Source organism: Eutrema salsugineum, unplaced genomic scaffold (genome assembly GCF_000478725.1).
Source record: "Eutrema salsugineum unplaced genomic scaffold, Eutsalg1_0 scaffold_4, whole genome shotgun sequence".
Classification (NCBI taxonomy): Eukaryota; Viridiplantae; Streptophyta; class Magnoliopsida; order Brassicales; family Brassicaceae; genus Eutrema; species Eutrema salsugineum.
The window spans coordinates 4460650-4478265 of NW_006256686.1; positions in this window are offsets into that span (position 1 = coordinate 4460650).

Genomic DNA, 17616 nt, shown 5'->3' on the forward strand with positions numbered 1-17616 from the left:
AACTAATAAACCGCTGCTGCTTATCTGGATCATTGATCCCTCTTACATCCCAATAGAAAATCAGCATTCCAAAAAGGTTTCAAAAAAGGGTTTAGTGACGGCGAAGGGCATGCCCTTCCACACGAGCAACCTCCTGAGATTGCTTACACTTGCTTTCCTTCTTCTTCTTTTTCTTTTTTTTCTTAGATTCAACAATGGTGAACTCTCCCTCCTCTTCCATTTCTGGGGAGATATCAGGTGGTTCCTTATCTTGGGGTGGGGGATCGGAGACGACTTGTTCAGCAGCATCTTCTTGTCCGCCCCTTTCCCCTGAAGATTCAGCCAAGTCAGTATTGATCTCAAAGACCATTACCTTCTTACCCTCTTTTTTATCAGCAAGCTTGGGGGGGGGGGGTGTTCCCATTAGGTATTCCTGTTGCCAAGGGAACATAGTGAGCACCTTTGGGATCTGAAGTTCCACCAACGATGGGATTTTGGGTGCATCTCTTGGATGTATGGCCAGGTTCAGAGCAGATCTTACAGATGGGAGGGAGGTGTGGGCATGAAACCTCCACTCTGCAAGTTTCTCCTGATTCATATTGAGCACAGATGGTTTCAGGAAGAGGTTGGAGGAGATCAATCTCAGTGAAAACCTTAGCCACTTCAAAGTTCGTCATTGCTATCGTCTGGGGGTGAAAGTACAGGGTGTGACCGACAAGACTAGCAATGCGACTAAGCGCCTGAGGATTATAGAACTCAAACGGAACTTTCCTTAGCTCTATCCAAACTGGAGCAGTTCTCAGAGCAGGGATATCAGGGGTTACTCCTGGGCTCGAAGCCGCCACAAACATAGTGCTCCCATCAATGTTCCATATCCCTTCTCTAAGAACCTGCTCTCTTGTCGCGTTGTTAGGGATTTTGAATAGGAAGGAGTTAGCAGATTCCAACTTCGTCACCGAGATGTCTTTGTGCCACTTACTCCACATTAGGTTGACCACTGCCTGAATTTTCCCATAGGAGGGAAGGCGTCGGTAGAACTGACCAATAACCAAATCCTTCCACAGAGCCTTATTCTCCTCAATGACTGCATTTGGGATTTTGCCACATTGTTCTCCCGACAGAAGCGTGAAAGAAGTACCGCACTTCTTGAGAGTAGTAGATCCAGACTTGAACCTTTGGCACCATGTAAGAGTGGGAGTATCGTTTTGGGGCGATGCCTCATCCACCGGATTCACCATTTGGGAAGAGGCCAGATTTCCAGAAGAGGGGACGGATTCAGCCTGACGTGCGGGAGGAAGCGCTTCCGAGACCGCAATTTGAGCATCGCCTCCATTAGAAGGGTTTGCCACCAAAATCGGATTTTTAGGGTTTGCGAAGGAGAGGTTTTTGGGGGTTTTTGGCTGGGATTTTTGGGGGAACGGGAGGTGTGGGCTTATGTTTAGGTTTTTTCTTGGCCATAGTGTGCGCAAACCGCCGGCGGTGGCCACCACCGATTAGGGCGTGAAAGAGAAGGGAGGGGCTATTTTATCGCACGGGGAAGAGAGAAAACAAGAGAGATTTCTACTCTAGAATCGCAGCACAAAGAACTGAAGATCTAAAAAAATGAAGGAAAGTGTATATATGCAACATTAGCGAATGATATGGTATATATTACTATATGAGGTTGGACCAGGTCTAGAATCATGTCAGCTATTTGATGAGAACAAGTCAAGAAGCTACCGTAGAGTCAGGGTCGGCAGCCCAGGGAAAGCAAGCATGGGCTTGCGGTTCTTATTTTTATGCCAAAATTTTCTTAGGTAAAACGGTCTATTTTTTGAATAAATATGCAAATAACCCATTTTTTCTATTTAGCTTACAACCATATTAAATTCAGAGCCGGGTTTAGGCCAAATAACCCATGATATGGTATATATTACTATATGAGGTTGGACCAGGTCTAGAATCATGTCAGCTGTTTGATGAGAACAAGTCAAGAAGATACCGTAGAGTCAGGGTCGGCAGCCCAGGGAAAGCAAGCATGGGCTTGCGGTTCTTATTTTTACGCCAAATTTTTCTTAGGTAAAACGGTCTATTTTTTGAATAAATATGCAAATAACCCGTTTTTGGCTGGGATTTTTGGGTGAACGGGAGGTGTGGGCTTATGTTTAGGTTTTTTCTTGGCCATAGTGTGCGCAAACCGCCGGCGGTGGCCACCACCGACTAGGGCGTGAAAGAGAAGGGAGGGGCTATTTTATCGCACGGGGAAGAGAGAAAACAAGAGAGATTTCTACTCTAGAATCACAGCACAAAGAATTGAATATCTAAAAAATGAAGGAAAGTGTATATATGCAACATTAGCGAATGATATGGTATATATTACTATATGAGGTTGGACCAGGTCTAGAATCATGTCAGCTGTTTGATGAGAATAAGTCAAGAAGATACCGTAGAGTCAGGGTCGGCAGCCCAGGGAAGCAAGCATGGGCTTGCGGTTCTTATTTTTACGCCAAATTTTTCTTAGGTAAAACGGTCTATTTTTTGAATAAATATGCAAATAACCCGTTTTTTCTATTTAGCTTACAACCATATTAAATTCAGAGCCGGCTCTGCGCAGAGTTAGAGTTCTTCGTGAGTGAAACACAACTATTGTTGTGTGACGAGTTGGGTAGATTAGGTATTAGTCACTCTCCAACTATTTTTATGTGGTAAATTTGGTAGATTAAGATTTGGTTAGTTTTATGTTACTCTTGTAACGTCATGTTTTTCTAATTAAACAATTCTGTAGAAGGTTGTTTAAATGATTCCTAATGAAAGGTAAAACCGTTTTTGCAAAGACTGTATGTTCTAGGTTTTACAGTCTGGTCTAGTGAGGTGTTTTTATTTTGTTATTCAATCAATTTTTATAATTATAATATGAAGAAAGGCAATAGAGGTGATCCAAACTTTTGTTATTGACTTATTTCATAGGATAAAATGAATGTTAATAATAGACAATTTATTGAGATGGATCTAAAGCATGACATATTTCGACTAATCAAATAAAAATGGTTAGATAAATTTTTTAAAAAAAAACTAATTTTGATACTTGTTTATTTTTTTTTATATTTGATAGTATACTTTCAATTTATGTTCTATCAATCATATATTAAGGAAACAGTATCATCAATCCTTACAATTATGTTTATACTAATCTTTATAATTTACGTACATTTTATTCTCTGTATTTATGATTATAATCTTCCTCCTCTGTATAAATATGTGCTCTGTACTCTGAAGAAATATATCATTTATTCCTACAACTTCTATATGGTATCAAAACAAGATACCTAGACCTTCTTTGTTTTTCTTCTCCTTTTCCAACTGTCTTCTTCTTTCTTTCTCTTTTCAGATCTCTCATGTCCTTCTCTGTTTTTCCTCCATGGCAACCTCTGAAAACAGTTCTCAAAACCCGACGTTTGAAACCTCTGCCGACACTGTGTTTCTTACACCAACCATTCTTCTGAACATTAACATGGAAAATGTCACTAAACTGACATCCTCCACATACTTGATGTGGAGCTGCCAAATTCACGCACTTGTTGATGGATACAATCTGGCAAATAACCTCGATAGATCTGCATCAAAACCAAATATGTCCCTATTCAACCCCTCCTCTCTCGTGCGTCCACCGCTGCGGAGATCTAGGATACATTAGCATCTATGTATGCTAAACCCAGCAGATGTCATAAGATCCAACTCACAGATCAACTCAAAAACTGGACCAAGGCGAACTGCTCCATCGACGAATACATCCAAGGCTTGACAACTTGCTTCGACCAACTAGCTCTTCTCGGCAAGGTTATTGATCATGAAGATCAAGTGAATTACGTTCTTCAGGTCTTCTTGAAGAATACAAAGCTATCGTTGATCAGATAGAGTCGTGATATCCCACCCACTATCACCAAACTCCACGTACGAGAAGCTTCTCAATCATGAGGCTAAGCTCCAGACATCCTCTCTTGTGCCTCAAGTGTTGTCCTTTCCCATCACCGCAACTACACCAACAATTACAGGACGTCGCAACAACAAAAAGGGAACCATCGTCAGAATCAAACATGGAACAACAATCGATAAAACGATGGTAACCGCAGCTCTCGGTCTTACCTTGGACGTTGTCAGATCTGTGGCGTTCAGGGTCACTCTGCAAAGAGATATTCCCAGCTCACCATATTTCAACAATCATCTCAGAAAGACTTGCTGAAGACTCCACTGTATCCTCCATCACTCTGGCTTCCACGAGCTAATTTTACAACAGCAAAAAGCTCTCAACCTTAGATCCTTGATACTGGTGCAACACACTATATCACTTCCGACCTGAGCAACCTGTCTTTGCATCAGCCATACAATGGCGGTGAAGAAGTCCTCATTGGTGATTGTTGTGGCCTTTCTATTACCAATACTGGTTTCACTTCTCTTTCCTCTAATTGCGGACCTTTATCTCTTGCCAATGTTCTTTATATTCCAGATATTCAGAAAATTTTTATTTATGTGTATCGGCTATGAAATACTAATAAATTTTCTGTGTAATTTTTCCCGGCTTATTTTCAAGTAAAATATCTGAACTCGGGGTTCCATTACTCCAAGGTCGTACTAATGAAGAATTATATGAGTTGCCAATCACCAAGCAGCTTCTTTCTTCGCAATTCCCACTGTAAAAAGTTCCCTTTCTGATTGGCATTCAAAGTTTGGTCATCCATCATTTCCCATTCTCAAAAGTATCATCTTAAAGTTTTTATTACCATTTTATGAATCTTTATCAAAACTATTGTCTTGTGTTTATTGTCTTTCCAATAAAAGTCTCAAACTTACTTTTCTCAAACTTCAATCTCTTCTACTAGACCCCTCCAATATCTTTACTGATCGTTGGACATCTCCGATTATTTCTGTTGACAAATACAAACACTATTTGATAATCATAGATCATTTTATTCGCTACACTTGGTTTTATCCTCAACAACTCAAATCCCATTTCAAAGAAACTTTTATCCGTTTCAAAGTTCTTACCGAAAACAGATTTTAAACCAAAATATGCACAATTTCTCAGATAATGGTGGAGAGTTTATAGCCCTCCGGGAGCTTCTCTCCGCCGCAGGTATTACCTATCTCACAACACCACCCCACACGCCTGAACATTATAGATTACTGAGTGCCGTCATCGATTCATTGTCGAAACCAGTCTTTCTCTCCTTCATCATGCCAAAATCCCAAACACTTATTAGTCTTTTGCTTTCTCCACTGCTGTTTATCTCATAAACCATATGTCCACTCCTGCTCCATCTCTATATTCTCCTTATCATCTTCTTTTTCATCTTAACCAAATTGTTCCAAACTCAAAATTTTTGGCTGCCAATGCTTTCCATGGTTACGGCCCTACAGATCTCACAAACTAGAGAAAGCTTAAACTCCATGTGTTTTCTTAGGATACTCCCTAACCCAAAGTGCTTACCTTTGCCTCGATCCATCTTCAAATCGTCTCTATGTCTCTCACCATGTCTGATTTGATGAACAAACATTTCCATTCCACTCTTTGTCTCAATCACACTCTGCTGATGCTGCAGTAATAATCACCGATTGGATTCCTCTCATCTCTGTGATTCTGACGCCGTCAGCACTTCTCACCGCTGTTCCATCGCAAATACCCTTGAGCCCAACTCTTTCACCGACGGCACCAACGGTCGCAAATCCAACTCCATCCTCACCACCTTCATCTCCTGCCGCCAACACATCATCACCAACAAATCTAAGCAATCCATCACCGTCATCTCCATCCTCCCCACCATCGACAACAGACACCGCTTCTTCCCAGCCACAACAAAACGACAGAGTTTTGTCTTCATAGGCCCAAACACAGTTAAGACCATTAACAAATACTCAACCAAATCCACCTGGCCCATCTATACCTTAACCTCGTCGTCTCACCACCACTACCGTAAATTCTACTCCTCCAACATTTCTTCCACAAACCACCATCGAACCACCTCCACCTAACTCAAACAAATATCCCATGACCACCCGAGCCAAGAAAGGAATTTCTAAACCAAACACCAAAAACGCTATTACCTATTCTAAATATCTCGACCAGACTCCAAAACCTTCAGTCAAGCTCTTGCTGATCCACTTTAGACAAGCTATGATGTCTGAGGAGTACACTTCCATCGTCTGCAACAACACATATTCACTTGTCCCACCTAATGAAAACCAAAATGTTATTAGCTGTCGCTGGATTTTTACTATTAAACATGCTCCTGATGGCTCTGTTTGCAGGTACAAAGCAACACTTTTCGCAAAGGGTTATATTCAACAACCTACTGTGGATTATACTGAAACCTTCAGCTCCGTCATCAAATCCACCACCATTCATCTTGTCTTAGACATCCCTTTTGGTCGCTTCTGGATGATAAAACAACTCGACGTCAACAACGCCTTCCTCCAAGGCACACTACAAGAAAAAGTTTACACCACACAACCGCCTGGCTTTGTTGATGCCGATAATCCTCACCATGTCTACAGATTACACAATGCATACGGATTGAAGCAGGCACCACGGGCTTGGTATCGGGAACTAAGCAATCATCTTCTATCTTCTGGCTTCATAAACTTACTCGCCGATACATCTCTTTTCATCCTCAATCGTTGATCCAGTCTGGTTTATATCCTTGTTTACGTTGACGACATCATCATCACCGACAACGATCAAGTTCTCGTTTAGCAAACGCTTAACTCTCTTGCCACCAGAATTTCAGTCAAAGACCCCGAAGACCTCAACTCTTTTCTGAGATTGATCTCACCGCACTAGTTCAGGTCTCCATCTAACTCGACAAAGGTACATTCTTGATCTTCCCACTCGCTGCAAAATGTTGGACGCCAAGCCTGTTACAACGCCTATGGCAACAACACCAAAATTGTCTCTCCGTTATGGCTCCCCACTCTCTGATCCGACTGAGTATCGTGTCATCATAGGAAGCCTTCAGTATCTTGCATTCACTTGACCGGATATCTCATATGCGGTGAATCGACTATCTCAGTTCATGCACGCACCAACAACAAAACATTGGCAAGCCACAAAAAGAGTGTTACGATATCTTGCTGGTACAAGTTCTCATGGTCTCTTCTTCAGTAAAAATAATCCAAGCTCGCTTCATGCTTATTCTGGAGAAATTGCTCATTTTATTCTTCAACTATTTGCAATCGACATAAATAATCCCCAACTATCGTAATTGCAAAAAAAATTCTTCAACTCAACGTTGACCATGCAAAATTAAGATTAATATAGTCAACTGTTAACTGAGAAAATAGAAGACGTTACATTAAATCTCGTTAACTTTTTATGAGTCTAATTTCGCAGAGTCAATATAAAGTTGAAGAATTAATTTTCTAAATTAAAAGTTGAGGAATTAATCTGTAAAATTGTAAAACTTGAGGAATTAAATGATCTAATATTTAAAAATATACACATAACTGTTAAAAAAAATTATTACGTAGCACTACAAACTATTGAATGTACAAAAAAAATCAAATAAACTATATATAGCTCTGGTCTAATAAAAATGGTAGGTCAAGTTGGGAAAAAAATGTAGCATTTTGCAAAAAAAAAATCATGTGGTAAAAAACAGATAAATTCTATTTTTTGAAAACAGTTTAGTTCTGATCTATTTTCAAAATAATTAATACAAAAAAAAAGAACAAAATTTACATAACATAAAAAGATACGAAGAATTTTAGAAATTAATTTAACAAACGTATATATTTCTAATTTTTTTGTAGCTCTTAGATGGTACTCATGTGCTACAAATCAGATTTTATAATTATAAAACAATACTTTACAACATACAGTAATTTTATAGTCTATAAACTACTGATCTAAAATAAAAATGTGGCTCACAAGAAATAAAAAAAAATAGTTGATCTTAAGCGATGACTTATCCCACATTCTTTACCGCTCGAATCTGACTATATACATCTATAAAAATATGATGGTAAGATCCAAGTAATTTAGGCTTTCATGCATGAACAATAGAGATTCAACTAAGATTACTTTATTAATAACGTCAAATAAAAAAAAAAGTTTTTGTAACTGTAAAAACTTATCGGTTAAGTTCTTATATAGTTTTATATATTTGTTTTGATTTTTTTCTCTTTTCAAATTTAATAGTTTTTAATGTTAAAAGAAAATTACTAAAATTGTTTTGAACAAACCATTTAATAATTTTTTCACATTCAATAGTTCTTAGTGCTATGTAATAATTTTCACCGTTTTTATGAATAAACTTTAACAATTATGTGTATATTTTTAAATTTCAGTTCATTTAATTCCTCAAGTTTTATAATTTTATAGATTAATTCTTCAACTTTTAATTTGGCAAATTAATTCCTCAACTATATTGACACTATGAAATAAAAAACTCATAAAAAGTTAACGAGATTTAATGTAATGTCTTCCGTTTTCTCAGTTAACGGTTGACAATATTAATCTTAATTTTGCGTGGTCAACGTTAAATTGAGGAATTTTTTTTGTAATCACGATAATTGAGGATTATTTATGCCAATTGCAAATAGTTGAGGAATAAATGAGCAATTTCCCACTTATTCTAATGCCGATTGGGCCAGAGATACAGACGATTTTGTTTCAACAAATGTGTACATTATTGATCTTGGAAAATATCCTATCTCTTGGTCATCTAAAATTTTGAAAGGAGTGACTTGTTCATCAACCGAAGCCGAGTACTGGACTGTTGCTGACACCCCTGCAGAAATTAGATGGATTTGTTCACTTCTGGATGAGCTCGGAATCTCCATATCTTCTCCTCCAGTCATTTACTGTGACTACGTTGGTGCTACATGTCTATGTGTGAACCAGGTTTTCCATTCACTTATGAAGCACCTCGCACTAGAATATCACTTTATACGCAATCAGATTACTTCAGGTCAGCTCCGTGTTGCACATGATTCATTGAAAGACCAATTTGCTGACGCTTTGACGAAACCGTTTGCTAGAGGTCTATTCTCTACTTTAACGTCCAAGATTGGAGTCGTCAAAGCTCCTCCATTTTGAGGGGGCATATTAAAGAAATTGTATCATCAATCCCTATAATTAAGTTTATACCAATCCCTCTAATCACTACAAGAAAATAGTTATATTGTGACAAAAAATTTGGTCACAATAAATATTATTTCGTAACAATAAAGATATTGTGACGACTTTGTAACGATTTGATAATAGTAACAATATGATCGTCACAAAAAAGTTTTGGTAACAAAAACGTCACAGTGTTTGCTACGAATTTAAATAGTAATCATTTCGTCATAAATTGTAACAATATAAACAAGTAACAAAATTATTACAATTAGCTACTAAAAATAACCTCATAAAATCGTCTTATTATGTGACTATCAATAAGTCATAATTCCGTTGCTCATTTCGACGAAATTCTAGTCTCAAATTGTTACAAGTGAAGACTAAAAGGTGATCAATAATACGTCTTCATTTGTGACTATTTCAGTCTCAAATTTGTCACACTTTATCACTAAATTATCATCATAAATTCCTTTTAAATAGCTACTGATTTACCATATTAAATTTGGTAGAATTCTTCACTAAATTATCATCACAATATTTCAAATTTGTCACCAATTTACACAGTTATTTTTAATATTAAAAACCAAAGTATGTCAAGAAAAAAAAACATACATACGTAATAATTGTATACAGTAATAAAAATTATATCAAAATCTAAACTAACAATTTGAAAATAAATTACAAAAGGAAACATTAAATAATACTGTTCTCATATGCGGCTTTGGGCGTTTGGCGATCTGCTGATGTTAGAAAACGGTTGCGGTTCATGTTAAAGTGTAATTGGAGTTTTGTGGTTCTTATCAGCGTCTTCTGATTCTTGTGCACGAAGCAAAAAGTGTGGCGACGAGGTTTTAACTTAGTCGGCGGTTAATAAAACCCTGGTGGCTTCCCTGATATGTCTTCTATTCATACCCGCTTTCTGTCCAATCTTATTTTGCTCAGATCTGACCGTAATCTCGCTCACAAAACCCTATGTTGAACTGTCTTCTTCTTCCTCTTCATCTTCTTCTTTGATGATTTTCTCAGAATCGGCTCTGATCTGCTCCGCCTGTCCTTGAACCTCCGATCTGCTCTTTATAGAGCTCCAGATCATTGCCCAAACCACGCTTTCCTCTTTCTCCTCCTCCGACAAGATCACTTCCTTCCTGTCCTTGTTATGGACCCAACAGCGAGAAACACACCAAACAACATAGGCGACGGTGGATGATGCACTGGCGAAGATAAGATTTTTTCACTATTTATTCTCGACGACATGCTCTCTCTCTCTCTCTCTCTCTCTCTCTCTCTCTCTCTTTGTGTAAAGCGGTGGCTTTTCTGTCAAATGAAATTATACACATATATATACACACGCACACTCCTTTTTGTGTCTAAGGGTTTTTGGCTAATGGGTTCTACTAATTAACATATAAAATTTTGGCTAATGGGCTTTCTTATTTATACACATAAAATTAATTACTATTTGTATTAATGATGATAAATAGTTAATTTCTCTCTTATTAATTTGTTCATAAAAAATACAAAAATAAATTATGTACATCTTTGTAAAAAACCATATATATATATATATATATATATTAGCTTATAATCATAAAAAAGACTAATCATATCTGCAAACTCTGTTTTCTGGATATTTTTAATGTTCACTAAACCAACATTAAGTTGTTTTTCTTTTTACATTACCAGCATTTTATAAATTCATTTATCAAATAATTAAACTTTGGTACTTATCATATATTTTGGAATATTTTTGTTGATAATCATGATTCACCATTGTTATATGGGTTATATAACCGTGGATAAGTTGACAAAAAAGAGATAATCATAGATCTTTTTTTCTAGCTTGTAAAGTTTGATCGAGATTGAGAGCATAGTAAATGTAAATGTTTAAAATCTATTTAGAAAGAAAAAAATCTATTTAAAAAGAACTTGTTTTATAGACAAATAATATCAGTCTTTGGATTTATACAACTTCGTCAATATATATATATATATATATATTCTTCTGAAACAAAAATGTGAAACGAGCTAATTCATTAGAACTTACTACTGAATAAAATGTTCGTACATCAGTCTAGAAATGAGCCGAATTTGCTACACTTTTCAGTTGCAATTTTTTACGATTTTATTTTTCTTTGATTTGTAGATATTAACAACTAGCGTTTAGTCATTATATCGTCACAAATTGCTACTGATCAATCCATAATAAGTTTGTAACTAAGTTGTGATAAAATATTTTGTCATAATATTGTCACAGTTGTTACGACTGCTACTTTTGTCATAATTTTGTCACTAATTGCGACAAAAGTTAGCTACGGTTTAGATCATCATAAATATTATGACGAAACAGTTACTCATTCATGACATAAAACTTTGGTCACAATATTGTATAAAAAATGTCATAAATTTATGACGATTTATTTCCGTATCAAAATTTAGTCACAGTAGCTCCATTTTTTTGTAGTGAATTATGTATATTTCATTCATTCTCTGTATTATGATTGTAATCTTCCTCTTCTGTATAAATATGTGCTCTGCACTCTGAAGAAATATATCATTCACTAGTATTACTACCCATACTACGCACTGGTCAGTTTTTTCATTTGAATGATTGTTTCCATAAAAATAGAACATTATATTGGTAACACATTTTTCAGAGTTGGAAATAGACAGCCGATAAATAAATGCACATGAAATTGGAAGTGAATGTGTTGAAACTTGAAATAAAACAATTAAAAACAGTAATTCAAACCATTGTAAAAATCTATGTTTCTACTGAACACAATGAATCAAATATTTAGAGCATCTTCAATGGTCCTTCAAATTTCACAATTTCCTTTATTTTAAAGATAAAAATGAAGAAATTTTCTCCAATGGTGCTTCAATTTCATCTTTAAAATGAAGAAATATGAAGGAATACTGTTCATTTCTTCATTTTTTGAATGTGCACTTTTTTATTTAAAAAATATATCTTTAACTTTTTACATGTTTAGTTTTATACCCAAACAAAATTTATGTGCCTTTTTTACCCAATTAATTTTAAAACTATAAATTTTTCCAATTAAATTATAAAGTAAAAATACAATAAAAATTACAATAAAAAATACAAGAACATAGCCAACAACAAAATTAAAAATGCATAATTAATACTGAATTATAACTAATAAAACTTAACATGACATAAACTAATATTTTTATATAACAAATTTTTTAATTTAAAATTCATAATTTGGTTGAAAAATTGCTATAAATAAAATAAATAAGTGAAAGTTTGTAAAACTGAAAAGTATAGGATCTTGTTATCAATTAATAATAAAGTAGAGATAGAATATGCTGGGAATATTCTTTTAAAAAAAAATGAAGAAAGTTTGCTCTAATAATCTTTCATTGGAGATGTTCTTAGCTATAAAGAATCTTACCCGACTCTGCAATTTGCTCTGTGAATGAGTAAAGTTCTCTTTTTCCTCTGTAAATCTATATGAAATCAGTTGAAAAAATAGAGATTTCATCAAAACTGAGTTAAAAAATATATATGTGATTGGTAAGAAACAACAAAATAAGAGATTGAAAACTAAAAAAATAGAAAATTGATCATGAAGAAGAAAAGAGTGAGTGGGAGAGCAAATAAAAAGTTATATAGAAGATGAAAAAGTTTATAATTGTGATGTGATTGTGTAATTTACTAACTGTTTCAGAAGTAGTGGAATTGTGGTGATTTTGAATGAAAAGTTTTAGAATTTTTAAAATCAGGGTTTTAAGCTTTTCCTTTTTTTCATCACTTTATGGTTTTGTTTTGCTTTTTTTTAGGTTATGTTTATATATACCACTATATAATTGGTGCAGTGATTTATGCTTTAATAATAGAAGGATTCCTACAAATATAGTCATAATGTTAGTATACTTAGTTTACAACTTAGTGCTAGAATCTAATAATCTATAAAATTTGTTAATTGGGTGTGTTCCCCTCGTTTTGTTTGGGCCATCCTAACCTAAGCTACGATATTATTAGTTCCGAACATTTTCATTACCTCTCTCCATCCAAACTTTTGTAAAGCGGTTAGAAAATGTTTTTTTCGATAATGTCGGACCCATGTGGAGCGTTGTGGCATTCTTACAATAACATTATATATGGAGAAAATGCCAAATTACAATTTGGTGTTCACATCAAAATAATTCAAAAAGAAGAAGAAGAAGACAGAAGTAAATGAACAAAAGAAAACAAATTGTGGAACATGAAGCTCACAGGTTCTATGGGGTCCCAAGAGAGGACACATGGCCAACGTGAGGTTTACTCAATACAATGTAACTAATGTGTCGTGACATGTTTTTTTTGTTTTCGATTAAGAAAACGACAAAAGCAAATTCATAACACTTTTTTTCGAATCAATTCTATAGCCCTTATGTCGGTTTTTTGTGAGACAATTTTTAGACTCAAATACTAGTTTAAGACAGAGCAATAATACTACTAAATTATGGTTCGTATCTTGTGTGATTTCATCGTATTTATGGCATTTAGCAATAGCTCTCCACCATTCCTACTATCATCCAATTTAAATATTTAATATAAACTAAGAAAAGCAGTGGCCACCAAACTCGTAAAATTTTATGGGATTTTAAACGTTCCTAATGCAAAACTCATTAGTAAAAAACTAAAAATATAGGGAAAACGACCTATTTTTCCATCGGAAGTATTAGTAATAGATCTATCCAAATTTTCAATCTAGACATAGATTCCTTAATTAGAATGTTTAAAACATATTTCTCCCCAATTAAAAAGTTTTAAATTTATTTACACACAAAATTTGATTTTATCGGTTATGGTTAACAAACCGACTAAACCTAATCCTAAACCAAATAAAACCCAATGATATGAAAAACTGACCTTATGAGTTATTATGACCAAAGGGTGCTCTATATCCTCTTCTCTTTTTCTCGTTGAAAAAACCCAGAATTCTTCGAAAGAAGACTACCCAGCTACGAATCTCAAGAAATTACATGTATTGAAGCAATTCGATTTGGTAACAAAAGTAAGAGAACGCAAAGTCTAGGGATTGAGATTGAACATACACATTGAATCAATTCGATTTAACCCAGCTTCAACAAAGTCAAATTGATTAAGTTTATTTAACATAACTTCGATAATCAGATTCAGTTCGAACTAGATTGGTTTCACGAAGGCACATGTGTTTATCTCGTCGCAAAACAGTTTTAATTAGTTCAATTTTCGTTTGGTGTAAGATGAGGAGAATTATCTGGGTTAAGGAGCCGTCGAGCTTTGGTTGGAGCAAAGGCGGGGACGGCATTAGTGGAGGAAGAGAAACGAGAGATAGTGAAAGAGAAGAAGAAACTGAGGGTTTTAGTGGCTGGAGGTGGAATCAGAGGTTTGGTGTTTGCTCTTGCGGCGAAGAAAAAAGGGATTCGATGCTTTGGTGTTTGAATTTGGTGATCTAGAGCCGCTATGGAATCCTCTCTTCGATTTCCTTCTTCAACAGCTTCACGGAGAACCTGGGCCGTATCATCTCCTTCGCCATCTCGGCTTCGACCACTCCATCCTTTTTCCTTCATTCTCGTCGAATTGTCTTGTCGTTTCTGGGTCTCTGTCTCCGTACTGATTCCACCGCCGGAGACAAGCAATTTTTGTCGTGACTTGGGAGGAGCTATCTGGGTCGTGAAACAAAGAACATAGGTTGGTTTTGATTTAATTTTGATTTTGGTTTAATTCGGTTGAAATTGGTTTAGTTTTGGATTTGTTTGGTTAGCACTGGATTGGTATATAATAAACCAAAATTAATTGTGGTTTGTGTGCAATTTAGTTCTAAACTTTCATTTGATAGATAAATAAGTTTAAAACTTTCATTTTATGGAGAAATATGTTTTAAATTTTCCAATTAGAGGATTTATGTTGAGGTCGAAAACTTGGGTGGATCTACTACTATATAATATTTCTAAGGAGGAAATATATCGTTTTCCAAAAAATATAAAAAATATAAGAGAGTCAAATTCATCATTGCGTTGAACATAGATCAATTTAAACGTGCATATTAGTAAAAGTGATTTTGACGACTTTAAAACCTTTGTTGGGTTAGGTGATGTGTTGTGTTTGAGTCATTTGTATGTTTTTTCTTTTCATTTTACATTTTGTTATCGGTTCTAGATGTTCTTAGTGTTTAGTATTTAGGTAGTCATCATTTTTAATCCGTAGCTCCAATCACGATAATTTGGTACGCTGAAAAGATAAGTTAAAAAGGGTTTTTACTCATCCAAGATTATTGAACTACAGAAAAGATCCCTCTATTTAGATATTAAATATTTTTGATTAAATTTAACTATTATGTTGTTATTTAGCAACCAAACATATATATTAAAATACATATGAAAATAGGATTAGATTAAGCTTCACTATATATATATATGAAAATAATCAAATATTTAAATTTGAAAATTGAGAATCGTCATAACTATACTTCCTATAGTTAATTAGATTCTAAATTCAATTAATTATTATTTGTTGATTATTACATTTAACAATATTTAAAAATAATAATAATATAATTAATCTGTTACAATTCTTTTTTGGTGTAATCCAAATCTTTAAATAAAATAGCTTGGAACCAACATTTTTGCTCTATTTTGATCCAAATATATTTTTAGCCTATAGATTTGTAAAAGTGTTGAATATGAGAACACAGTTGCACATATGCCATTTTAAATGGCTAAAGTTATGTTATTTTATTAATTTCGAAATAATTTCGTATCTATTTCTGTTGTAAATTGCAAGTGAATCAAAAATAAATTCGTAAAATGTTTGAATTAGAGAAATATACGATTAAAGTGAATACTCTTTGCACGATTGAAGTGAATACTCTTTGCCTAGAGTTTCAATATTATTAATTTTGTGAATTAGTGAATGTTTGAAACCCATGAAGGCTCATTTATATAAACTCCAAAACCTGATATGAGCATAAAATAGGAAAATTTTAGGTCACCTGGAGTAACATTACCTTTTGATTCAATAAGGGTAAATTCATATTTTGGTCAATCGCTTGAAAGAATTATCTAGCAATACATCAGATATTTAGTCACTTTGAGTATAATAATTTCAATCTCCACATCATACAATAGCCCTCATGAGGCACTCATTTTCTTAACGTCCAGTAAGTACTGCAATTGTATATACAGTAAGACCTCTATAAATTAATAATGTCGGGATCGTAATATTTTATTAATTTATCGTGATATTAATTTATCTATAAATTAATAATTATTTTATTAATTTATAGAGAAAATTTGCTTTCCGCTTATAATTTTCTAAATATTTCTTTGGAATAATGTTATATTTTAAAATTTTAACAAATTTCGTAATGTAAATTATGTTTAACAATCATAACTATCGCAATAAAATAGTTTTTAATACCATATTGAATTATCCATGTAAAAATATACATGTTCATAAGTTTAAAATTTATAAAAAGACTATGATTACTATCCGTATTATTGATGAGTAAATTGAAGATAACACTACAATACATTTAAAAACATTTACAGATAAGAAAATCAATTATCACACTAAAGTTATCATAAATTGAATGTATATCCTAAAACATCAATAAAAGCTACTGATATAATAATTAAATAAATAAGATCTAATGAGATTTCAACCTTAAGTAAAAGCAAACACATTAGTCATATTTTAAAATACTATATTTACATATATTTGTATAAATATATATAAGTATTAATTTATGTTTTTGTTGGGACCATATATTTACATAAAGATTTCAAAAAAATTATTATCTTATTATCTTATCAAATTTGATGATTTTTACATTGGCCCAACTTGGGACTAGTAAAATTTATTAATTTATAGTGATTATTAATTTATAGAAGTTTTACTGTATGTTGTTGGGACAAATACATTCCTTTTTGGTTATCTCCCGTTAGGTAAGTCCGAAATCACGATATATCGTCTATTGCAATTGATGGGTCGTTTTTATGTCATGTTTAGGCCTTGTATTTATGATTTAAAACTTTAAGTTTGCTAAAATTAATTTCAAGGGGTAACTAAGATAGATTCTGGTGCAACTAATCTATGTATAAACACCAATTGGAAGAAGAAAGCTCCATTGTCTTTAATCAAACAAAACCCATCCCCACTTTTCAGATTCCCCAAACATCAGAAAACAAACACAAGACTTAAATAAAAACCCATTGAAGAATATAGTGGTAATATGGTGAAATGAATTAATCATCTACAGTTGGTAAAAATCTCACCATCTCCATTGAAGAATATAGAAAAATGAAAAAAAATTTCAAAACTAAAAATAAAATGATTTAAAAGAGAAATATCTTTAGTTTGTGTTGTAATTTTTCATCTTCATTTGTATTATTTATATGTTTTTTTATTGGAAGAAAACATCATCATTTATCACTTTATCATATTATTTTGAGAAAATTTTGTTTTTCAGTTTTTACTTTACTTAGCTTTTCATTTTGTTTGAATCTTATCGTTATAAATTATAATATTTTGTTTATGTTTGATTGATTGT